The 24317-nt window shown below is 40.0% G+C and overlaps 1 protein-coding gene across 7 annotated transcripts in view; it reads right to left on the bottom strand.

Annotated features, from left to right (window-relative positions):
* The window catches only part of HDAC8 (histone deacetylase 8), a 210164-nt gene that overhangs the window by 164910 nt on the left and 20937 nt on the right, over positions 1-24317 (bottom strand). The gene's annotated exons all lie outside the window — the stretch shown is intronic.

The raw sequence follows: 24317 nt of genomic DNA, 5'->3' as shown, positions 1-24317 counted from the left end.
ATGATTTGCTGTGGAGGAATTCTCAAACTGTTTTCCAAAGCGGCTGCACCACTTTACATTCCCACCAGCAGTGTATGAGGTTTTCATTTCTACCTGTCCTTGCCTGCATTTGTTATTATCTATTCTTTTTTTAAAAAATGGAGGTACTGGGGATTGCACCCAGGACCTTGTGTATGCTAAGCATGTGCTCTACCACTGAGCGCTACTCTCCACCTATTATCTATCCTTTTGATTTTAGCCATCTTGGTGGGTGTGAAATGGTATCTCATTGTGGTTTTGGTTTGCATTTCTCTAATGAGCAATGATGTTGAACATCTTTTTATGTCTTTTTTTTGGCAACTTGTAGATCCTCTTTTGATAAACATATTCAAATCCTTTGCCCATATTTCTATTGGGTTGTCTTTTTATTACTGAGGTGCAAGAGTTCTTTATAAATTCTAAATGCAAACCTCTGATCAGACATATGATTTGCAAATGCTTTCTCCCATTCTACTGGTTGCCTTTTCACTTTCTTTTTTTTTAAATATTTTTATTGATTTATAATCATTTTACAATGTTGTGTCAAATTTCAGTGTAGAGCACAATTTTTCAGTTATACCTGAACATATATATATTCATTGTCACATTCCTTTCTCTGTGAGCTACCATAAGATCTTGTATATATTTCCCTTTGCTATACAGTATAATCTTGTTTGTTGTTTCACTTTCTTGATGGTGTTCTTTGAAGCCCCAGATAATTTAATTTTGATGAAGTCCAATTTATTTACTTATTTATTTCTTGTTTCTTGTGCCTTGGGTGATATATCTAAGAAGGTTTTGCCTAACCCAAGGTTATGAAGATTTACCCCTAGGCTTTCTTCTAAGAGTTTTATAGTTTTAGTTCTTACATTTAGATCTATAATCCACTTTGAGTTAATTTTTAGGAATAGTATGAAGTAGAGGTCCAAATTCATTCTTTTCCATCTGGATCCAGTTGTCCCAGCACCATTTGTTGAAAAACTATTCTTCCCCTATTGAATTGCCTTAGTATCTTTGTCAAAAATCAATTGACCATAAATGTGAGGGTTTATTTCCAGACTCTCACTTCTGTTCCATTGATCTCCATGTCTAGCCTCATGCCAGTACCACACTGTCTTGATTATAGTGTGAGTCCTCCAACTTTGTTCTTTTTCAAGATTTGGCTGTTTTAGGTCCCTTACATTTCCACGTGAATTTTAGAATCCATTTGTTAATTTCTACAAAAAAGCCAGCTTGGATTTTGGCAGAGGTTGTGATGATCTGTAGATCAACTCGGGAGGACTGTCTTCTTAAATATTAAGTTTTCTGTTCAATGAACAGGGATTTCACTACAAATTCTTTATATGATTCACAGTTATAAGGAACTAGTGTATAACAAGACAATTCTTAAATGTAGGATCAAATGAATATGTTTACAACTTTATCGAGGTGTAATTTAGATACCATAAAATTCACCCATATTAAGTACACAATCCAATGATTTTTTAATAAATTTACTGAGTAGGGCAACCATCCCTATAATCCAGTTTTAGAACATTTTCATCCCTTCAATAAGACTCCTCATGCCTATTTACAGTTAATCCCTGTTTCTGCTCCCAGCCCTAGGCAACCATTAATCTACTTTCTGTCTCTATAGATTTGTCTTTCTGGACATTTCATATAAATGGAATTACACAATATGTGGCCTTTTCTACCTAGCTTCTTCTACTTGGCATAATTTTTTTAATTAATAGTTTTTTTTAAAGAACAGTTTTAGTTTTACAGAAAAATAGAACAAATAGGACAGAGAATTCCCATACACCCTCTCCCCAGCACAGTTTCCCTTATGAACATCTTGCATTAACATGGTACATTTGTTACAATCTTGATATGTTATTATTAACTAAAGTACATAGCTTAAATTAGGGTTCACTCTTAGTGTTGTATAGCTCTATAGGTCTTGGCAAACATATGCCACGTGTCCACCATTACAGAATCACAAAAGTTTCACTGCCCTAAAAATCCCCCTAATTATTTCTCCCCTCCCCTCCCCTCCAAGCCCCTGGCAATCACTCATCTTTTTCACTGCCTCTATAATTTTGCCTCTTCCAGAATGTCATATAGTTGGAATCATACAGTATGTAGTCTTTTCAGATTGGCTTCTTTCAGTTAGCAATACACATATAAATTTTCTCCATGTCTTTTCATGGCTTGATAGTTCATCTAAAAAAAAATCAGCTATACTGAGGTATAATTGACATAAAATTGTAAGATATTTAAAGCATACATTGTGGTGATTTGATATACACATACACTGTGAAAGGACTGCTCCCAGCTAATTAATTAATACATCCATCACTTCACATATTTATCTTTTTTTTTTTTTTTTGGTGAGGATACTTAAGCTCTACTCTCCTAGCAAATTTCAATTACACAATACAGGAGAGCTCATTTTTTTTATTGCCGAATAATATTCCATTGTATGGATGCAACACCATTTGCTTATCTATTTACCTACCGATGGACTTCTTGATTGTTTCTAGATTTGGGCTAGAATTACGAATACAGCTGCTATAAACATCTGTGTGCAGGTTTTTGTATGGACTTTAAGTTTTCAACTCAATTGGGTAAATGCCTGTGAGTATGACTGCTGAGCATAATGTTCCTGTCATTCATTCGTGTTGTGACCTGTATCAGTATTTTATTCCAATTTTTAATCACTGAATAGTATTTTGTTATATGGATATACCACGTTTGTTTATCCATGCACTAGCTGATGGACATTTGGGTTGTTTTCACTTTTTGGTTATTATTAATAACCAAATAGAACAGAATAGAGCTGCTGTGAATACTCACATGTAAGTCTTTGTGTAGATATATGTTATTTCTGTTGGGAGTGGAATTGCTGGGATGTATGACAAATTTATGTTTAACTATGTAAGAAAGTGTTAAATTGCTCTCCAAGGTGTCTGAACCACTCTTCATTCCCACCAGCAATGTATGAGGGTTCCTGTTTCTCAACATTTACTGGTCTGTCTTTTTTGTTACAGGCATTCTTATTGGTGTGTAGTTCTAATTTGCATTTCTCTAATGATTAATGATATTGAGCATCTTCTCCTGTGTTTATTAACTGTTCATGTAGTTTCTTTGGTGAAATGTCTACTTAAATCTTTGGCCCATTTTTAAATTGGGTTGTCTGTCTTATTATTGTTGAATTGGAAGAGTTCTTTGCATATTATTGCTATAAGACCTTTATCAGATATGTAATTTGCAAATATTTTCCCCAGTTTATGACTTGTCTTTCCATTTACATAATGGTGTCTTTTGAAGTACAAGTTTTTAATTTTAATGAAGTCCAGTTTATCATTTTTTGGTTTTATGGATCATGAATTTGCTGTTGCCTTCAAGCAACTGTTACCTTACCAAGGGCTCAAAGATTTTCTCCTATGTTTTCTTCTAAAAGCTTCATAGCTTTAGCTCTTACATTTAGGACTCTTATTCATTCTGAGACCATTTTTGTGTATGGTATGAGATAAGGGTCTAATTTCATCTTTTTGCCTCTGTGTATCCAATTGTCCCAGCATCACTTGTTTAATTTCACCATACATTTTCAAAGGTTTAAAAAAGAAGTGTTTTTCTAACCTTTTATTTTGAAAACTTTCAAACCTACATACAGAATGGGTGAAACAACAGTACAACAAGCAGTCACATCTTTCACCTAGATTCACAAATTGCTACTAATTTCTACATTTGCTCTCTCTTCAAACACAAACATGTACATGTGTGCACATACACACACACACACTCTCTCTCTCTCTTTTTGCTGAGCCATTTGAAGGTTGTAAGACAGAAATAGGAGGATACTTCACTCCTAAATACTTCAGCGTGCATCTCCTAAGAACATCTTTCACATTATCACACCGAAGAAAATCAGCATCAATTCAATAATATCATCTAATATATATTCTATATTCAAATCTATGAAATTATTCCAAAAATGTCTTTCATAGTTGTTTGTGATCCACATCCCCCCAGTTCAGAATCCATTCAAGGTTGACACGCTGCATTTGATTGTTAGAGTTCATTGTTCTCTTTTAATCTAGAACAATTCCTCTACCTTCTTTTGTTTTTCATGATGATGGCTTTTTGAAGAACCCAGGCCAGTTGACCTACTGAATGTTCCACAGTTTAGGTTTGTCTAGTTGGTTCTTCATATTTAGATTCAGGTTAAACATTTTTGGCAAGAAGATTTCATAAATCATGCTCTGTACTTCTTATTACATCACATCAGGAGGCACAATGTCAGGTTGTCCTGGTATTGACAATGCTGGGTTTAATCACTTGTTTAACCTGGTGACTGCCAGATTTTCCCATTGTAAATGTACATTTCCCCCTTTGTAATTAGCGTGGAATCTGTGGGGTGATAATTTGAGACTGTGTGAATATCCTGTTGCCCAAGAACTTTTTACTCTATGTAAAGTTTTAGAATCGATTTGATGATCTTTGCCAAAATCAATTATTATATTGGGGGCTGCAAAATAATGATTTTCTATTCTCTCTTCCTTATACATTTATTAGCTAGTATTCTGTTAGAAAGAAGATTTTTATCCCCTCCTCCCTCTTCACAATATCGCTATGGCCTAATGGATTATCATCATCATTATTTCCTGCTATAACCCATTTCCATTAATACTTTCATAAATTCTAAAAAAATGTATTTCCTAGCCCAGTCTACAGAAAATGCCTAAAAGCAATGCACATTGGTAGCAATGAACATTGGTAGCAATGAACATACCTGGTGCCTAGACTGTGGTACTGAAATACCATTTCCTACTAACAGGACCCAGGACCACTGAGAGAACTGGCTGATTCCAGGCCTGGAGCAAGACAAGTTCAATGTGAAATGGGGAAACCTGGTTCACCAGAAAGCAAAGCTGCACTTAAGAACTCACGGGGTCATGTAAAAGTCACATAGGAGCTGGCGTGAAGGAGCTCTCCCTGGCCAAATTTGGGATAATTTGAGCATTAAAAAGAAGCACTTTTAGGGGGGAGGGTATAGCTCAAGTGGTAGAGCACATGCTTAGCATGCACAAGGTCCTGGGTTCAATCCTCAGTACTTCCTCTAAATATAAATAAATAAACCTAATTACCTCCACCTGAAAAAAAGTAAAATAAAAAATAGTAATAGACTCTAAATAAAAAAGAAGCATTTAAAAAATTAACCATGTTTTACTAAGCCTCATCTATTACTCCCCTTCTCACTCTCTCTCAACCTCTCCTTCTCTACTGCCTTTATTTTCTCACTGTTCATTTGCTCTTCAGTCTGCTCTTTTTACAGCACTGAAAATGTACCAGCAGTCATCTGATTGCCAAATCCCACAGACCCTTCTCAGTCCTCAACACACTCAACTTCACTGTCACTAATAACCAACCGCTTGCCCTCCCAATGCTAGGCTTCCTTCTCTTCTCTCGAGCGGGGACAAACAATCCACCTCCAGGTTCATGACTTACCATGGCCTACCCTAGACAAGAAGATAAAGAACCTAAAACCATGGGAGAGGGAAGACCTAGGTTGGAGAAGGGCTGGGATCTGTGTTAGTGGCCACATTTTCACCATCTTGGTATTTTCAGGGCTTAACCAGTGGGTGGAGTCCAACAGGCACACATAAATAATGGCTTACTCTCTGTGACACGTGGGACAAGTCATTTCTTTCTGAGCCTCAGGTCCCCCATGCATATAATGGGAATGACAATAACACCAAGCCTAAGGGTTGTTTCAGGAACATTCATGTTTCACATTGTGAAGTCTAAAGATTATTCAAAATGAAGAAATGAAAAAGTTCTTATTTCTTCTCTGATATTTCTTCCCAAACTTCTGCCCCACCCTTCCCAATTAAACTTTCCTTGACTATCTCCCTCAAGTGACTACTTCTTTCCTTCCATTTTCCATAAAAATTGTTTGCTTTTCCACTTCCTTCTTTCCCATTTACTCTGCAACTGTCTGTTCCACTGAAACTCCTTGTACCAGGTTCACCAGTGACAAGTAATTTTTAACTTTCATCTTCCTTGATCAGCATCTGACACTGGTAAACATACCCTGATTCTGTCTTTTGTTTTAAATGGAGTTATTGCCAGTGGTGTGTCAAAGCCAGCTAGTGAGATCTGATTATTCAATATTTAGGAATTTCCCAAGGCCTTGGGATTATTTATATCATCAAAATTAGCAGATGCCACACATTCAGGGCTTTACTTTTTTCAGAGATCTGGTCTACCAGCATACTACTTGTTACTATTTTCATAAACAACACAAGCTCAATAAAATATGTTTGACTATTCAAACTTTAACAAAAAGTGGAATGACTGAAATCTCACTACTGGGGGAAAAAAAACAAAAACACTGTTTGCTAGGAGCAAAGTTTTATTTAATGAAGAAACTGTTATATTGCTGCTTTATAACCCTCCATAATACGCCATGAACATCTTCCCATGTCAGTAAGCATAGAGCTATGTCATAATTTTTAATGGCTGAATACTATTCCATTGTGTGTATCTGCCATAGTAATTCTCCTCTTGTTGAATATTTTAGGTTGTTTTTGCTGTCATGATGCTGGGAACAACATTACACGTGTTTTAAAAATGCATTTGTACAATTTTCTATCTCCTTTGGGGTAAATTCCCAGAAGTAAGATTGTTGTCTCACAGAATACGCTTATTTTTCATTTTGATACATATTGCTAAACTGTCCTCTGGGAAGTCCAAAAACATTTACATTCCCACCAGCACATACACAAGAGTGCCTATTTCCCCCTAGTCTTGGTAACTCTGTTCAATCTTTTAAATCTGCCAATCTCATAGACAAATACCAAAAACATATGATTTTACTTTCATGTCTTTGATTATCAGTGAAAATGGACATCTTTTTATATGTTTATTGTCCGTTTGTATGTCTTTTAATAACTGCCTTTTCATGTCCTTTGCCCATTTTTCTAACGTGGAAGACTTTTGCCTCTCACCCTTTCCGAAAACTATTTCCTCCCTTAAATTCCTGTGCGCTGTTTCTTTCTGAGTCCCCTCCTATGATGCTGCCAGTTCCTTCTCTGGTTTCTTCCCCTCTGTTCACCCCTTCAATGTGGATGCTCTCTTCACTTTTCCTCAGTGACCTCATCCATTCTTATGATCTTAATTGAAATCTCTAACAACACAAATAATCCCAATAGTAGTAATAATGATATGAATAATTGCAAACACTTACTGAGCATTTACTGTGTGCCAGGCACTGTAATTAGTGCTTATGTGGAATAGCTCAGGTATGTTCTTCCTCAAAGGAAGCATGGAAGACAGGTACTAGCATGAAGTTCCATTTTTATGGAGGAGGAAACAAGAGTCGGTAAAGCTTAACTGACTTGTCCAAAGTCACACAGTTAGTATGCACGGTGCTGTGACTGAAACCCAAGTCTCATCTGGCACCAACTATACTATATTATATCCCGTGACTGTATGCTGCAGACCATCATCTATGTTACGGGTTGCTAAACTATGGCCCACAGGCCAAATCCAGCCTGATGTGTTTTTGCTAATAGTTTTATTGGAACACAGCTGTACCCATTCACTTAAACATTGTCTATGGTAGCTCTGAAGCTACAACAGCCAAGCTGAATCTGTACAGCAGAGACCTTTCAGCCTGAAAAGTCCAAAATAGTTACTATCTGGACCTTTACATGAAACGTTTATCTACTTCTGATCTGTTCCCAGGTAACTCCAAAAATTTACATCATCTTCATTGACCTATCTTCTGAGATCTCTATTTACTTATCAACGGAACACCTCTGGCTCATAAGTACTTTGATCTTAGCAGTCTCAAAACTGGACTCTAAGGTACCGGTTCCTGCCATTCCCAACTTCATACCCTCTTGCCCAGGGATGTGACAAGCGTACTTGCCATTCCCCACTTTTACACCCACGGCAGACATTGCTAATGGATCACAACACTCTTTCCCACTAAACCCAGATGGGGCCTCAGAATCTTTCTTAACACTGCCCTCTATGAAGGGCTGGCCTGAGACTGGCAGCAGGAGGTACAAAGAAGGAGTTGGCATTGAGAACCATTTAGGAAGTAGAATTAGCAGGCTGTGGAGATATTGGAGGGGAGTGTGTCTAGTTTTGTCTGGGTTGATGGTGTTATCTTTGGTTGGTCGCTGCTACCAATCAAATGGAGTTAGCCCATGAGATGAACCTTATCTGCTATCCTTGTAGCCAAGATGCACCCAGTTTCTCACTGGTCTTGGAACCTAGCCAAACCCTTTCTCACTTCCACATACTTGCAAGTGATTCTTTGCCCCACTTGCCATATTCTCCCTGCTCTGCCTGGCAATCCTCCTTTCCATGTCTGACAACCAGCTCAAATGGCACTACTGTGAAACCTTTCCCCATGGGGGCTGGCTATTTCCACATGGTGTCCCTGCCAGTCTAGAACTCTATCCCGGAACTAACACATAACACCTATCTATCTTTTTCTTGGTTACTCTAACTACCTCACTAAACCGAGAGCTTTCTAAGAGCAGGGCATAGATACCTTAATTATCTTTGCATCCCTGCCATCTCGCTGTATCCAGGACACAGTAGACTGTCAGGATGTCAAATTGAAAGGAGGGTAAAATCACTGCAGGTATTGCCATCTACCCAGACCAAAGCTTAGTATATAGTTCTCGACTCCAGCACCTTCTTTGCACCTCCCACTGCTGATCTCAGGCCAGGCCTTCATCCTTTACACTCTGGATTATTGTCACAACCTCCCTGCCTTTCGCCTTGGCCCTCATATTGATGCCTTGTTTAATGCCCTTCTTCAACAAGTATCGATGGCATGTGTACTAGATGCTCTCTGTTCTAGGTCCTGAGACCAAATTCCTTGTCCTCATGGAGTTTCCATTGTAGGAGAGGGAAACACAACCATCAAACTGATCCACCTGCGTGCAGTTCTGCCCATGTCATTCTCCCTAGAATCATCACTGGCTCCCCATTGCTGAAAGTCCAAATGACCTGAAGATGGCATATAAGGCCTTCCGTGACCCAGCCCTTTTGTACTCTAGCTTCATCTCTGGTCTTTTGTACTCCAGCAATACCGAAATGCAAACACTGATTTTTTTCTGCCTCCCTGACTTTGCTTTTGCTGTCCCCTCTGCCCGGACCCATCCCTCTCTATTTTGTATGCTGAACTCCTATTTCTTTTTTAAGATTCAGCTGAGACAGCACTTAATCTAGGAGGCCTTCCCTCTTCTCCTTCAGGTTAGGTGTTTCTGCTCATTGCTCCCAGAATGACATCCTGGGCAGACCTTATCATTGTTTATTTCTACATCTGTTTTCCCAATGAGGCAGGGCTCTTGGAGGGCAGAGACCATCTTCTTCATCTTGGTAACCCGGGAAACTCAGGAACCTCCTCCAGCATATAAGATGTCTAGGCACTCATTAAATATGTGTTGAATTAAGGACTGCTACATGTGTGGAAACATGCCATTCTTATTCACGGCAAGACCACTCTTGCTGTGCTCCAGACTCTTATAACCAACTGCTTAGCAGCTAGCTTTCTACCTCTCAGGTAGAAAGAGAGCAGAGACACCAAGACCAACAATGAATCCATCATCACCCCTGTCACCTGTTTTTCCTTCTGTAATCCTACTATAGTTCTTCAAACCGGCAACTTTGGTGTCAGCTTTGATTATGCCGTCTTCCTCTCCCTGGTGATTCTACTTTGTAAAACCTCCTTCTGGCTCCTCCTTCCTGTTTCCTCGGCCACTGCCCTCATTATCACCCCCCTGACTGACTGTGCCAGCCTTCCAACCGGTCTTCCTTGACTCTAGTCTCATCCCCTGGATTTAATCCTTCACACTGCAGCCAGAGTTATTTTTGTCAAAGAAAAATCTGATTGTGTCACATCCCTGCTTAATGATTAGAAAGCTCCCCACTGCTGTAAGGATAAAGTCCAAACATTTGAGTACAGGACACAAGGTCCTTAAGGATCTGGTCTCATCTAAGTCCCTAGCCTCACCTCTGGCCACTGGCCCATGCAAATCTTCTGCCTCAGCCATACTCAACTGTGACAGCTCTCATCCCAAATCCTATTCTCTCACGCCTTCTCACCTCCGCAGGTTCAGTTCCCTTTTCGTTATCTTTTCCCCTCGCATCTGCCTGGCTGACAGTTTTTTGCTCCTTAAGATTCAGCCCAAGCATCAAGACAGAGTCGATCCTTCAAAAAAGCCTGCTCTGAACACAGAAACTGCCCATACCCCCACTGAACTTAGTGTCCTTATTTATGCTTCCCCAGTACCCTGTGCCTGTTACAACCATTAATCACATTATGCCAGAACACTCATTTACTTGTCAGTATCTCCCAGTGGACCACAGGCTCCTTGAAGTCAGGGATGGTGCCTGTATCTCTGTACCTCCAGAGCCCAGCATCTCTGCCTAGAATACAGTAGAAGTTCAACAACTGAAACAAACATTTAAATAAGTGAATGCCTTTTTGACTTTGCAAATGTTAACCCTTTGGCCTAGGCTACCCTGCCTGGTAAATTCCTAGGTCATTATTATTCCTAGCACCAAGCAGAGTACCTGAGCTATAGGAGGTATTCAATAAATTCTGAAGGAAGGAATGAACAAGCCCAAGCTCGAATACCACCTTCCTGACCTCTTCACAGCCCTGGGGATAGCTGGTTGGTCTCCACCTCCAGTCCCCACAGCACATTGGGTCTCCTAGATCACTCGCCCTAGTGCACGTTCACAGCCACATTCCAGACAGGGAGATCCTTGAGGATAGATGTTTTGTCTTACTCACATCTGTATCTCCAGGGCCCAGCACAGCACCAGGTATATGAGAAAGGTCCCAAAAACGTTTGTTGACTGAATAGATGGAGGAATAAGAAGATAAGGCTTAGGGGAGTCTCTAGAAATATCTAAAAGGCTGTGCTGGATTGAGAAGGAGACAGTTCTGCAGGAGGCAGAAAAGCAAGGAAGAGCAGTGGCATTATTTTAGCTCAATGGAAGAAAGAATTTGGTTAACTTGTCAAATGGCTGGAGGATCCAGTGGGCTGCCACTGGGGGAAGTGAATCACTGTCATGAGAGTTGTGCAATCAGAGGCTGGAGGATGTGAGGTAGTGATGCTAGAAAGGGAGTTTCAACAGCAGATAGGGAAGTAAAGGTGGGGTGATGATCAGGGTGATGGTGGCGGTGGTGCTAGATGACCCTCGGAGTTCCTTCTGGATGGGGTAGCCATTAACCTGCACCCCTCAGAGGTGCCTATGGATCAGGACATGGCTTCTCCACCAACCAGACTTTTCTCAGTCAGTCCAGGCACACTTAGATGCTCACTAGTTCTCCTCAGGGCAGGACCACCTTATCCCATCCTTACCTTCAATCACCAGCAAGGTATTAGGCTCATAGTAGGAGCTCAACAACCGTTTGCTGAATGGCATCTGACTATCCAGATATCACAGACCACTCCTCTCTCTGATTCAATACATTTTTTAATGAGTGATATTTTTCTGTTTTTAATTATTTTTAAATTTTATTTTATTTTTAATTTTTTGGGGGGAGGTAATTAGGTTTGTTTATTTGTTTGTTTATTTAATGGAGGTACTGGGGATAGAACCCAAGACCTCATGCATGCTAAGCACGTGCTCTACCACTGAGCAATAAATATTTTTTGAATGAAATTAATTTGAATTCAACTCTATGACAGTGTGTGGCTCATATCATTCATTAGTAAATGTACTGGTAGCTGTTATATACTACAAGCCAGGCCACATGCTAAGCATAATGAGAGGGAAAGCAATATGGCCTCCCTCTTCCAGGAGTGTACAGTGTAGTAGGAGAGAGAAGCTCTGAATACAAGGGTAGCAGAGGTAGAAAGCGCCCAGCACAGTGCTGGGTCTGTAGCGGGTACTCATGGAAGGATGAATAGTGGCACCCAAAGATGTCCATGTTTTAATCCCCAGAACCTGTGAATGTTACCTTCTATGGCAAAAGAGACTTTGCGGAGGTGATTAAGTTAAGGATCTTGAGATATGGGGATTATCCGGGATTATCTGGGTGTGCCCTTAATGTAATCGTTAAGTGTCCTCATAAGAGGGAGGCAGAGGGAGAGTTGACCAGAAGCGAAGGCCACGTGATGGAAACAGAGTCAGAGAGAAGCTACGCTGTTGGCTTTGAAGATGGATGAAGGGGCCATGAGCAAGGAATATCGCTCTAGACACCAGGCAAGGAGACAGATTTTCCCTTAGAGTCCTCCTTGACTTTAGCCTGTAAGACTCATTTTGGACTTCTGGTCTTCAGAACTGTAAGGGAACCCATTCCTGTGTTTTCAGCCACCAAAAGTGAGACAAGATTAGGGCAGTGTTAGGAAACTAATACAGTGCTCGATAAACACTTGTGAATAAGCAGATCTTTTAAAAAGTCCTGTAAAAGAGGTACAGGTACAGGGATTCCCTACTGAGTGGAAGAGAGCCCAAGAGCTTTCAAAGTGCTCCTAGGAGCCATGACTCGCTTTTCCCTTGACTAGGCTGGCTTGGGATTATTTGTACAGTTTACTGCTTGTCCACCATGGTGCTGCTAGCTGGTAGTCTCCTGTTGCCACTTTGGAAATTTACTTGGGGGGCACTTCTAGGCCCCCCAGCTGCCTGTACAATACAGTGAGATGTCTGCTCATCCATCTATCCATCCATCCATCTATCCATCCATCCAACATTGATTGTTACCTTACCATGGGCCAGGCATATATTTGGTACATTCAGTGGATCCAGAAGTAAACACTTAGTTTCTGTTATTGAAGGCTTGGATGTCAAAGACTGCTAAACTAACACATTATAATACAACATGATATGCTAGAGGCAAAACCAAATACTATTAAAACAGAGGCAAGAGCAATTAATTCTGTCTCTGGGAGTCAGGAAGAACTCCAGGAAGGTGACAATTAAGCTGTGTTTTGAAGAAGTAGTTTTCCAGGAAGAGACAAAGCGTGCAAGGCATTCTCGACAGAGGGAACACGTGGGAAGGACCGGAGGTGTTGTGAAAAGAATTGGCTAGATCAGGGAGCGGCAGGTGATGAGGCTAGAAAGGTAGGCTAAGGCCGGACTTTGAAAGCCATCTTAGGGAGTGTCTGGACTTGTGTTTTATGCATGAAGGGTAACCAATAGATCTGATTTCTATTTCATGTGAAAAGTAACCCCTAATAGAAAATGTGCACTGCAAAGAGGCTATTTTAGCTGTGGATGACTATATGAAATCTCTATTATTTAAAGAAGTAAAACGATGATCAGAATCTAAGTTTGAGGGCTCTCTGAGTTAATCTCTCAGTTTCCCTATTCTTTTCCCCCAGAGAACAGAAAAACAATGTTGATTATTCAGAAAAAAATTCTTTTCTGGTCAATAAAATATATGTCTACTCTAAGACCCAGAAGTTCTGATTTTTTCCTCTTCTTTTAAAAAAACAAAAACAGCTTCAGTGAGCTATAAATCACATGCCATACAATTTACCCATTCGATGGCTTTTAGTATGTTCACAGAGTCATGTACTCATGACCACAATCAATTTTAGAACATTACTGTCACCTGAAAAAGAAACCCTGTACTCATTAGCAGTCACTACTCCTCATTTTTCCTGAAAGCTCTTGGGTCCTGGCAACCACTAATCTATGTTGTGTCTCGACAGATGTACCTACTCGGAATATTTCACGCAGATGGAATATACAACATGTCGTCTTTTGCGACTAGCTTCTTTAACCTAGCATCAAGTGTTTGAGGCTCATCCATGTTGAAGCCTCCGTCAGTACTTCCTTTCTTTTTATTGTCAAACAATATCCCATTGTATGGCTATACCACATTTTGCATTTATCAGTTAATGGACATTTGATGCTTTCCTGCCTTTTGGTTATAGGGAATAATGCTGCAATGAACATTAGCATACAAATTTTTGTGTGGACGTGAATTTTTAATTCTCTCGAGTATATACCTAGGAGTAGAAGTTCTGGGTCATGTGGTTTAACTCTATATTTAACCACAAGGAACTGCCAAACTGTTTTCCAAAGTGGCTGTACCATTTTAGATTCCCATCAGCAACATATAAGGGTTCCAATTTCTCTACATCCTTTTGAATACTTGCTATTGTCCATCTTTCTGATGACAGCCATCCTAGTGGGTGTGAAATGGTATCTTATTGCAGATTTGATTTGCATTTCCCTAATGATTAATGATGTTGAACATCTTTTAGTGTCTTTATTGGCCATTTGTATGTCTTCTTTCAAGAACTGTCTATTCAAATTCTTTGCACATTTTTCATTTGTGTTATTGTTCTTTTTTTTTTGTTAAGTTGTAGGAGTTTTATATATTCTGGATACAAGATTCTTATCAGAAATATGATTTACAAATATTCTGTCACATCCTATAGGTTGTCTTTCTACTTATTTGAAGATAAAATTTGTGGCACCAGTGTTGTTAATTTTAATGAAGTAGAATTTATTTTTCTTTTTATCTCTTGTGCTTTTGGTGTTGTATCTAAGAAAACACTGCTGAACCCAAGGTCAGGAAGATTTACTCGTAAGTTTTCTTCAAAGAGTTTTATTTCTTACATTTAGGTCTTTGATCTATTTTGAGTTAATTTTTATATATGGTGTGAGGTAAAGATCCAGTCATTCTTTTGCATGTGGTTATCCATTTATCCCAGAACTGTCTGCTGAAGAGACTATTCTTTCCTCATTGAATAGTATTGGTATCCTTGTCCAAAATCAACTGACCATGAATGTATGAGTTTATTTCTCAACTCTCTATTCTTTGACCTATATGTCTTTCCTTAAGCCTGCCACAGACTGTTTTAATTATTGTAGCTTTGTAGTAAGTTTTGAAATTGGGAAGTTTGAGTCTTCCAACTCTGTTCTTCCTTTTTAGGATGGTTTTGGCTATTCTGGGTCCCTTGCAATTCCATATGAATTTTAGGATCATCATATCAATTTCTGTTAAAAAAAAAAAAAGCCCAGGCCCAGATGGTTTCACCAGTGAATTCCACCAAATATTTAAGGGATAAATAATATCAATTACTTATAATGTCTTCCAGAAAACAGAAGCAGAGGGAACACTTCTCAATTCATTTTATGAGGCTAGTATGATGTTATCTTGTATAGAAGAAAATCCTGAGTATTTCTATACCATAGCAAGAAAAAAAAAGTGAAATTAAGAAAATCCCACTTATATATTATAGCGAAAGAATACCTAGGAATAAATTTAACAAAAGAAATGCAAGAAAAAAATACATTTGTATTGAATAAAAAAGTGTATACTGAAAACTACAAAAACATTACTGAGAGACATTAAAGAAGATCTAAAGAAATGGACAGAAGTTATGATGCTTAAAATGCACATTTTCAAGAGGCCTGTCCAGCAGAGCCAGAGATAGATGGCAGTTTCAGAACTTGATGTATACTGATTGTTACATGACAGGATAAAGAAAACAGCTGGTGCTTTTTCTGATGTGGAAGATGCCCTTTAGCAATTTATTTACTTCATCTACTTTGGGTGTTTAAATGCAATTAGCTAGAAGTTCTGAAATATGTTTTTATAATTCTGTCCACCACTTTCTCCAGTGCTGCAGTTGTTGGGACTCCTGCAAATTTCTATGGTTGGTGGCCGTTCAAGACAAGGGCAGTTCTGCTAGCTGTAACCCTGGCATTTAAGGGCACCCCTCTCCAAGCCTGTAGACTTTATGAACTAGGGCTGCACTTAACAAAGTTGCATTCTTACCTTCGAATAAGATACTTTTCTCCTTATTTCCAGTACTAGATGATCGAACCTCTTAATCAGGAATGGGTTACTGGCACTTCATGAAATGATGCTATTTGTACCTTTATGGATAATTTCTATGTTTAAGAGCTGGAATGGTTATAGGAGATCAGCAGGAGAGAAGAATTCAACTAATTGGTCAGAAGTGAGAGGTACATCAGAGGTGGATAGCAAGATGGCTTTCTTAGAAACTGGAAATGGCCAAAAATTTTTAGCGTTCCCCCCCCCTTTTTATATCTCTTGTCCATCTAATTCTAATCCTCTCTTAATATCAAAAGTCTTTCCTTCTTTCTAGATGATACTCATAATCTTACTGTTATGCTTTGGCCTACATGTAAATCTGCATAGTTGATACAGTGCTACAAAAAATCAGGAAATGAAATTCTTGAAGTCTACTCTTTATGTTGGTGCAGAGACTATGGATGGTAAAATATCCATATTTTACAGATAGTATTCCTAAGGTAACCCTTGTAGCACTCACATTCCTAAAAAGTTATGTGATAAATGACTCTTTGTAAATCAAATCTTGAATTCACCAGAGAAGTGAATTTCAGGAACTCAGTGGGTGAATCTTGTCATAGTGAAGGCTCCTTCTACAAAGTGAATTCTCCACCCAACCACTGTATCTAGCCATTTGGCAATATACATTTTTTTGATTTCCTGAGTTTTCTTAAATTGGAGCACACCATCTTTAAGACAGTGCTGAAATCACTAATAGAACACATTAGCTTTCTTTTCCTTTCTGCTGAGTATAATGATCCAGGGAAGGAAAAATTAACTAAGAAATCCTAGCTTGTGTCATTATAGCTTATGACTGGTTAACATATTATATAATCAGATGTTTCCATGCCTAATGTCCAAACCTCGTCATGCCTTCTGTGGGCTCCCTTTTCTAACACCCTGTTCACTACTCCTGCGGCCAGTTCATGTTGCTGTCTCTTTTGAGAACTGACTCAATGATTTTTACAGATCAGGGGTTTCTGTTTTTATTTATAACACCATTGTCTCCTCCATCAAAGAGAGAAACTGAAAAACCAGAAATCATTCTATAATTTGATTTCATAGTTAGGTCCAGCAAGTCCTCTTAGAGACTTGCACGCTCCCATGATAGAAACTGTGGTAGGACCTTGGTCTCCCTGCTTCAGGTTTTTGACTTAGCAAAAAGTTCCTAACTCCTCATTTATTCCACCCACCCAACCTCCTTTGGTGACCATAAGTTTGTTTTCTCTGTCTGTGAGTCTGTTTCTGTTTTATGAATAAGTTCATTTGTGTTAATTTTTTAGATTCCACATTGAAATGATATCATATGGTGTTTGTCTTTCTCTGACTTACTTCACTTAGTATGATGATCTCCTAACACAACATTGTAAATCAACTATTTTTTGATTAAAAAAAATGTTCCTACTTGACCTATCACCTTGATGGAAATGCTATCATCATAAATTTAAATAAAGGCATTTATAAAACATCCAAAGTCCTAACTATCCTAATTATCTAACTCCCAATTTTTCTCTCATTAAGACCTCAATTTTAATTTAACATAGCTAAATAAATCAGCTCCGGGCACACCTGCTTCTCTCCACATAAAACATACACACAAAATACGTGCACCTGATTGTGGGAAACCAGAAATTAGTCCCACATAACGGAGTTTCTTTTAACCACTCACTCTGCATTTATAGTCCACTTTAAGGGCTCTGTGCCTAGAGTTGGCAGCTCTAAGAACAGTGAGATCAGTTTGTCTACAGTTGTTCCCAACCTTTTTTGGCTCTGGTACACCTACACTTGCTTCCAAAAATATACCCCACAGTCTGGTGCTCAATGGAATGAAAATCTTTCCTGAGCTAATAGAATATAAAACAGAGAAGGCAATGGACACAGTTCTGCCTTTCGAGTACTCAGAACAACACAGTGAGGCAAGCCAGCGTGAACAACCAACTGACCCGGCACTGAGAGAAAGGCGGCTTTGGGCTGTTTCTTCAAAGGTAGTAAAGATTTGCATTTATTCATTTGCACCCCTCAGCTTGGCCTCCCTTCTGACTGAAGATATGCTTTTGAAGAGATGGCCAGCCAAGGTAAATGGTGCAGCTGATAGCACTGGAATCAGCGAAAATGAACTGGCTTGTACAAGGACAAAAGTCATGGTCTTGGCCCTGTTAGCACTATGTCCTAACTGCCTGAGCCACTGATATCGCCTGTGAGAAAACCAACCTTCACCAGAAACAAAAATGCACTTGAGCGCTAACACAGATAAACTGTTCGGTCTCCATGACCTGCATTCAACATTAAGCCTATTGCAGAGTTGCCTCTATGATGATGGCAAGGCCCCTTATTTCCCCGAACAGTTTTATTAAACGTTCCATAATCCATACTATTCTTCCCAATTGTTAATTTTATTTCACGTGAAAGACTTGAATTCCAACTATTTACACCACATTTCCGATGATGAGCGTGCATTTCTGAGAAATTTTTAGTAAACGTTGATATTGTTCATATGAAACAAGCCTTCAAGGGCAAACAGAAGTCTCTAAAGTTAACCGGGGCACCTTCTTTCCGGGTGTGTATCTCTCCTACAGGAAATTCATAGAGAGGGATTCCTGGTCAAGGCATTAAGAGCTTAACAACCTTCAAGATACCTCCTAAGGGGAAATATAATAATCTCTCAGAGAAGTTTTGTTAGTTGTCTGGAATAAAGGCCATAATTACCACTTGACTCAATCCACCTTGTATGATCTATAATTGCTGTTATATTAAAGTATATCAGGCAAGATTAGTGATTTCAATTCCTCTCAACTTACACCTTACCTTGATTTGCCCTCAGGTCTCCAGAAGAGTTTAGAGCCTTTTTTTCCCCCACTAAATCCCAAAGACAAAAAGCACAGAAAATAAATCCTCTCAGAAGAAAAATCCACCAAATTCTAGCAACAACCAGCTATCTTACTAGCATTCCAACTAAATTTAGTAGTATCACTTGTATAAGAATCTGTGTGGGTAGTTGGATTAAATATTTGAAAATGTGCTGAAAAAAAAGAAAGCTGAGTTTTACCTTGGTGATAATACAGTTTCTATTAAAGACAGATTGGGGGAGAAAATTAAATTAAGGTAAAGCTGTGAAACCACATGTGGCTCTATCCAACTCTCATTCCTTCCTCTTTTCTTCCATAGAATTCTTGGTTCTCATATTTAAGCAGCAAAACTAAGAAAAGAAAGACTCTCACTATAGCTCAGACATTAGGAAAAAACAGAACATCATACCAATTAATTCTAGATACCCACTGTGAATTTGTACCTTCAAGTTTCATTTAAGTTTTACAAGAAAAGATGACAGCAGCATAAGTTTAGTGACTATGGACAATAAATTGACAGGTTTACTTAGAGTGCACACTGCTTTCAGAAAATTCACCAATGCTATAGACACTTGCCCTACTCTAGCAAGGACCATCTTCAGGAACTGTTTAGATTTATTATAAAAATAGGTGCTGGGTGTGGGGGAGGGTATAGCTCAGTGGTAAAGTGCCTGTCTAGCATGCACAAGGTCCTGGGTTCAATCCCCAGTACCTCCATTAAATAAATAAATAAGCCTAATTACACCCCCCCCCCAAAAAAAAAACCCCATAAGAACAAACAAAAAACAGGAAAAAAAATAGGTGGTGGGAAGAACACTAGAAACAGGTTGTATATCTCAGGGCTATTTGAAAGGATTCCATTAAAAAGACTGAAAGTCACATTAAAATACATAAAATAGACTGAAAAATACGTAATACTGAGTATTATGACCAGCACTTCTCAAAACTGTCCAGGTCATCAAAAACAAGGGAAGTCTGAGAAAATGTGACAGTTCAGAGGAGCCTAAGGAGACATGACAACTAAATGTAATGCGGTGTCCTGGATGGGATTCTGGGCCAGAAAAAGGACAGTAGGGAAAAACTAAGGGAGCCTGAATAAAATCTGAACTATATCAATATCGGTTCATCAATTTTAACAAATGTATTATATTCATGTAAGATGTTAATAGGAGAAACTGGGTATGGGGTACATGGGAACTCTCTGTACTAACAGCTCAATGTTTCTGCAAATCTAAAATTCTTCTTAAAAAAATAAAGTTTATTAAACATGGGTTCTATTTCTCAGGCTATCTTAAATGATTCCATTAATGAAAAAAAATCCTAATCCTGAGGGCCTGGCTCATGGGCCTGGATCAAGGGCACTCAGAGACTTCAGCCATCAGATGACAACAGGACAAGGACGCCGTATCCCCATGGTAATCCAGCCCAGAAAGCTGCAAAGCCAGGCACCCCAAATCCCTTCAGAGAATTTCAATGGGAACAGTCGATAATGAAGATAATAAGCAAAGCCTAGTTAACTTTCTTCAGCCCCAACCACCCCATAGCTCTGAAACATTGTAGACAGCAGGTTTCCAAAGTACTGAAACCCCCATTTGTAGGAGCTGAACTGACAACTGGGGGGTAGGGTGGAGGGCAAGCCAGCCCCGGGTGACTTGCATCCTACATCAGCTGTGAGCCCCTCCTGACAGAGAGGAGCCAGGGTGGGAGCAGAGACAGCCTAGCTCAGGCCTGCCCATGTCCACTGCGTTGTCTTACATGGAGAGAGCACACCAACTCCAAGTCCGACTCTCGCCTTCCTCCTGTCTAAAGACTCTTTAAGCACCAAAGACCATGGGAGCTATATTCATCAGCCTGGTGATGAAGGCTGATGGATACTTTCTTAATGGAAATCCTGACCAGTTACTTAGCAAAACACAAATTTCAAGGTGCAAAATCTCCTCATTCTAAATACTCAATCCTTCAATTCAAAATATAAATATTTATTGAAGACCTATTATGAGTCATATACTGGGCTGGTGAAAGAAATTAGCTCAAGAGAACATTCTGAACTGATGAAACAGTTTAGATGAACATCAGATCAATAAAGAGAAATGTGGATGACGTTAATAGAATCTCATCAAGCAGGGAACATTCTTGATTTAACCTCGCGTGCCCTCTAGTGGTCACTTGGTTAAAACGCAAAGCTTATATAACCCACAGTTTGGTCGTTTTCAATATGCTGGAACTGTGACGTACTGAGTGCTTATCTGACTTTGTGAACACTCAAACCTGTGACTGCTGTGTGGAATCTCCTCTTCCACTGCCCCCACCTTCTGGTTCTGAGAAATTTCATAATATCTGTTAAGATATTACCATTGATTCATTCAACAAATATCTACTGAAGTCCTACCTTGAGAAGGCACTAACTCATCTTTCCAATTTAAGTAACTTTGTTGTTTATTTTAGAAACATTTGACATTCTGTAAATCAACTGGTAGCACCAATGAGGGACACTCTCCCGAAGGGGTGGGAATCAATGTTTGCCACTCACCTCTCTCCTGCCCATCCATTCCAACTTTCACACTCGATCATTCACCCAACAAAATATTATTGACCTTTCTATGTGCCAGGTAGAGTTCTAGTCAGTGAAGCTATAGCAATGAACAAAACAGATAAAAACTCCTACCGTATATGAGGTTTATATTCTAGTGAGAGGGGATGTAAGGCGTGAAATAAACAATGAGTAAGTAAATTAAATGATTCTTTTGGACGATCAATAGTCTGGAGAACGAGAACAGGGATAGAGCAATGGGAGGCTATTTTTGCAGTGCAAATTGAAAAACACGGTCAGGGAAGGCCTTACTGAGAAAGTGATAGTTGAGCAGAGACTTGAAGGAGGTGGTCTGTAAAATGGAGGTGATGCCTTCTATCTTTCTGGGAGGTTTGGAAGGTCATGGACCTCTGCTGACCAACAGAGCAGTCATTAGCACATGTGGCTCATCCAAACTAAGATGTGCTATAAGTTGAATTTATGAATTGGATTTGAAAGACCTGGTACAATTGATTTCATGTTGATTGTATGTTGAGATGATACTATTTTCTCTATCTTGGGTTAAATACAATACATGATTAAATTAAAACAGACTTGAAGGAGGTGAAGGGGCATTAAGTGGGAGAAGAGTGTTTCAGGCAGTGGGAACACGAAGGGCAGAGGCCTGGGGGTGGGAACATGACTGGTACGTTCAAGGGACACAAGGAGTCTAGCGGCCAGAGAGCAGGGAGGAAAAGAAGTGAACATAGTTCTACGGGGGGAAGGGATAAAAGAGGGGATCGTGCAGGGCTTTGGAGGCCATGGTGGAGACTTCGGTTTTCACTCTGAGTGAAACAGTGAGCCAATTTGGTGTTTTGAACAAAGGAGTGATAAGCTCTGACTTGTTTTAGCAGGATCACTGTTTGGGTTTGGAGAAGAGGCCAAACAGGGGCAAGGCCAGAAGCAGGAACACTGGTTGGGAGTTGGTTGCAATAATCTAAGAGAAAGAAATGATGGCAGTTTGGACTCAGGTTGTAGTGCTGGGGTTGGTGAGCAGTGGTCAGATTCAGGATATATTTTGAAGATGGGATTGGGGGTTTTTACAGATTGAATGTGGGGTGTGAAAGACAGGAGTCAAGGATGATTCTAACATGTTTGGTTTCAACAGCTGGAAGAGTAGGGCTACCATATTGAGAGGGGAATTAAGAACTGGCTTTTGCACATATTAAGTTTGGGATGTCAACCAGACACCCACCAACCAATCTACTCTCTACCATCTCCTACCTGTCTATCCATTTACCCACTCAGATTTCTCTGTGTCACAAATCTCTTGATATCTCTGTAGGTTTTTTGGTGTGCCACTTCCAATCTGACTAACAATACTGCCACCTACTTAGGCAAGAAACTGGGTATTTTTGACATTTCCCTTCACCTTACCCCCAACAGCCAACTGATCACCAAGTTCTGTCAGTTATGCCTCTAAAATCACTCTCAAGGGCCCTCCTTCCTTTTCACATCCACTGTCACCACCTTTGTTTTAATTTCAGGATCTCTTGCCTGGTTTCTGAGCCTAACAGTCTGAGCTTTTCCTTTCCTAGTGAGACTGGGTAGAGGGGTCCAGAGGATCGGTGGTCAGGAGGTGGACGTGGAGGCAAGGAGCTGGGCATAAGTAAGTGTGTAATTTACTCCCTGTCCTAGTACCTGGACCAGAATTACATTTAAGAGAGAAGGCTGAGGTTGAGCTGGGAAAGCATACCTATAATTGGATTATAAGATCACAGTCCCCTTGGTTGGCCCCCCAAGATATTTTCTGATCAACAACTTCCGATGTATCAGACAGTGGGCCAACCACAATCCTGCTGGAAAGCTAACACCTCTCATGATGAAAACTGGTCTCTTGGCCTTAGGTTGCTGGGGCTAATTGCAGGGTACAAGGAAGACAAGTGCAAGAAGGGTAGCAAGACTGGATGAGTGATCACAGAGTAGGAAGGGCGTGAAGTTCTAGGAGCTACTGATGTAGGAGGTGTATGGGTGGATGACTGAATTTCACTTCAAAGGTTTCCAGGTCAGATTCCTTCAATTTTCGGCATGGGCAGATGGGGCTGTGCCAAAACAAAATCGCACCTGACTGATCTGGTTAGTGTAATTCATATACCACTCAACAGCAAACACTTTTCGGTGCTTAGTACGTGCCAGGTCCATGTACTTTACACACATTCGTTTACGTAATACAACTACTTTGCAAGGTAGGTACCATTATGATCTCCATTTTATAGGTGAGGAAATCAAGGAATAGAGTTGAAGTTAAGTTGCTCAAGGTCACTTAGAAAGTGGCAAGGCTGGGATTCAAATCCAGGCAGTGTGACTTCAGAGTCCTGGCTCTTAACCCCCATGCCATGTTGTATGGTGAAAGCTGACTGGATGTGCCCTTGGGTAGTCCATACTTGGGTGGCCAAGGTATTGGCCAGACTCAGGGATGCCAGTGGTTTACAGCAACTAGCCAGGGCAGCAGTGGGCTGGCATGCCATGAAGGGAAGAGGCCTGGATGGAGGGATGTAGTGGATTAGAAATGGATTCTGAGGAGGCTGGGGGCAGAGGACCAATGATATGATGTATTGAAGGGGTTGCAGCCGTGCTGCTCTGCCAGGACCTGGTTAATCCCTGTGGTTTGGGAGGTTGTCTGCTGGCAGTGGTATGGTGGAGAGGTGAATGTGGGTGAGGAGGACTTTGCATGGCATTCTCCAAAACTACTGTATGAACTGGAGACTGTGGTTGGAGAGCAGGTGGCCCTGGGACCTGTGAAAATGGCAGATCTTTTAACATGGGCAGCAATGGCTGGTGTGAATTGGGGTGACAGAGAAAGAGGGATCCACCAGTGAGTAGGTGTTACAGATGTGGCAGGAGGAAAAATCTGCACTGAAGTTCATTGGGATGAGGTTCCAAGGGCCTGAAGGTTACTGTGGTCTGTCTTTGTCTCAGCTGTAGGAATCACAGAGATATACCAGAGGTTAGGTCACATGTGGGACAACCAGAAGAACCCTTAGACCAGGTGTTCTCAAACTGTGCTGTGCAACAGAATCACCTAGGGAGGTACTGGTTTAAAAAAATATTCTTGGGCTCTATTCCTAAAGGGTCTTACTCAGGA

This window comes from Camelus dromedarius, chromosome X (assembly GCF_036321535.1).
Source record: "Camelus dromedarius isolate mCamDro1 chromosome X, mCamDro1.pat, whole genome shotgun sequence".
NCBI classification, from domain to species: Eukaryota; Metazoa; Chordata; class Mammalia; order Artiodactyla; family Camelidae; genus Camelus; species Camelus dromedarius.
The sequence above is the reverse complement of the archived record's forward strand: the minus strand, read 5'-3'. Positions and strand labels throughout refer to the sequence as shown.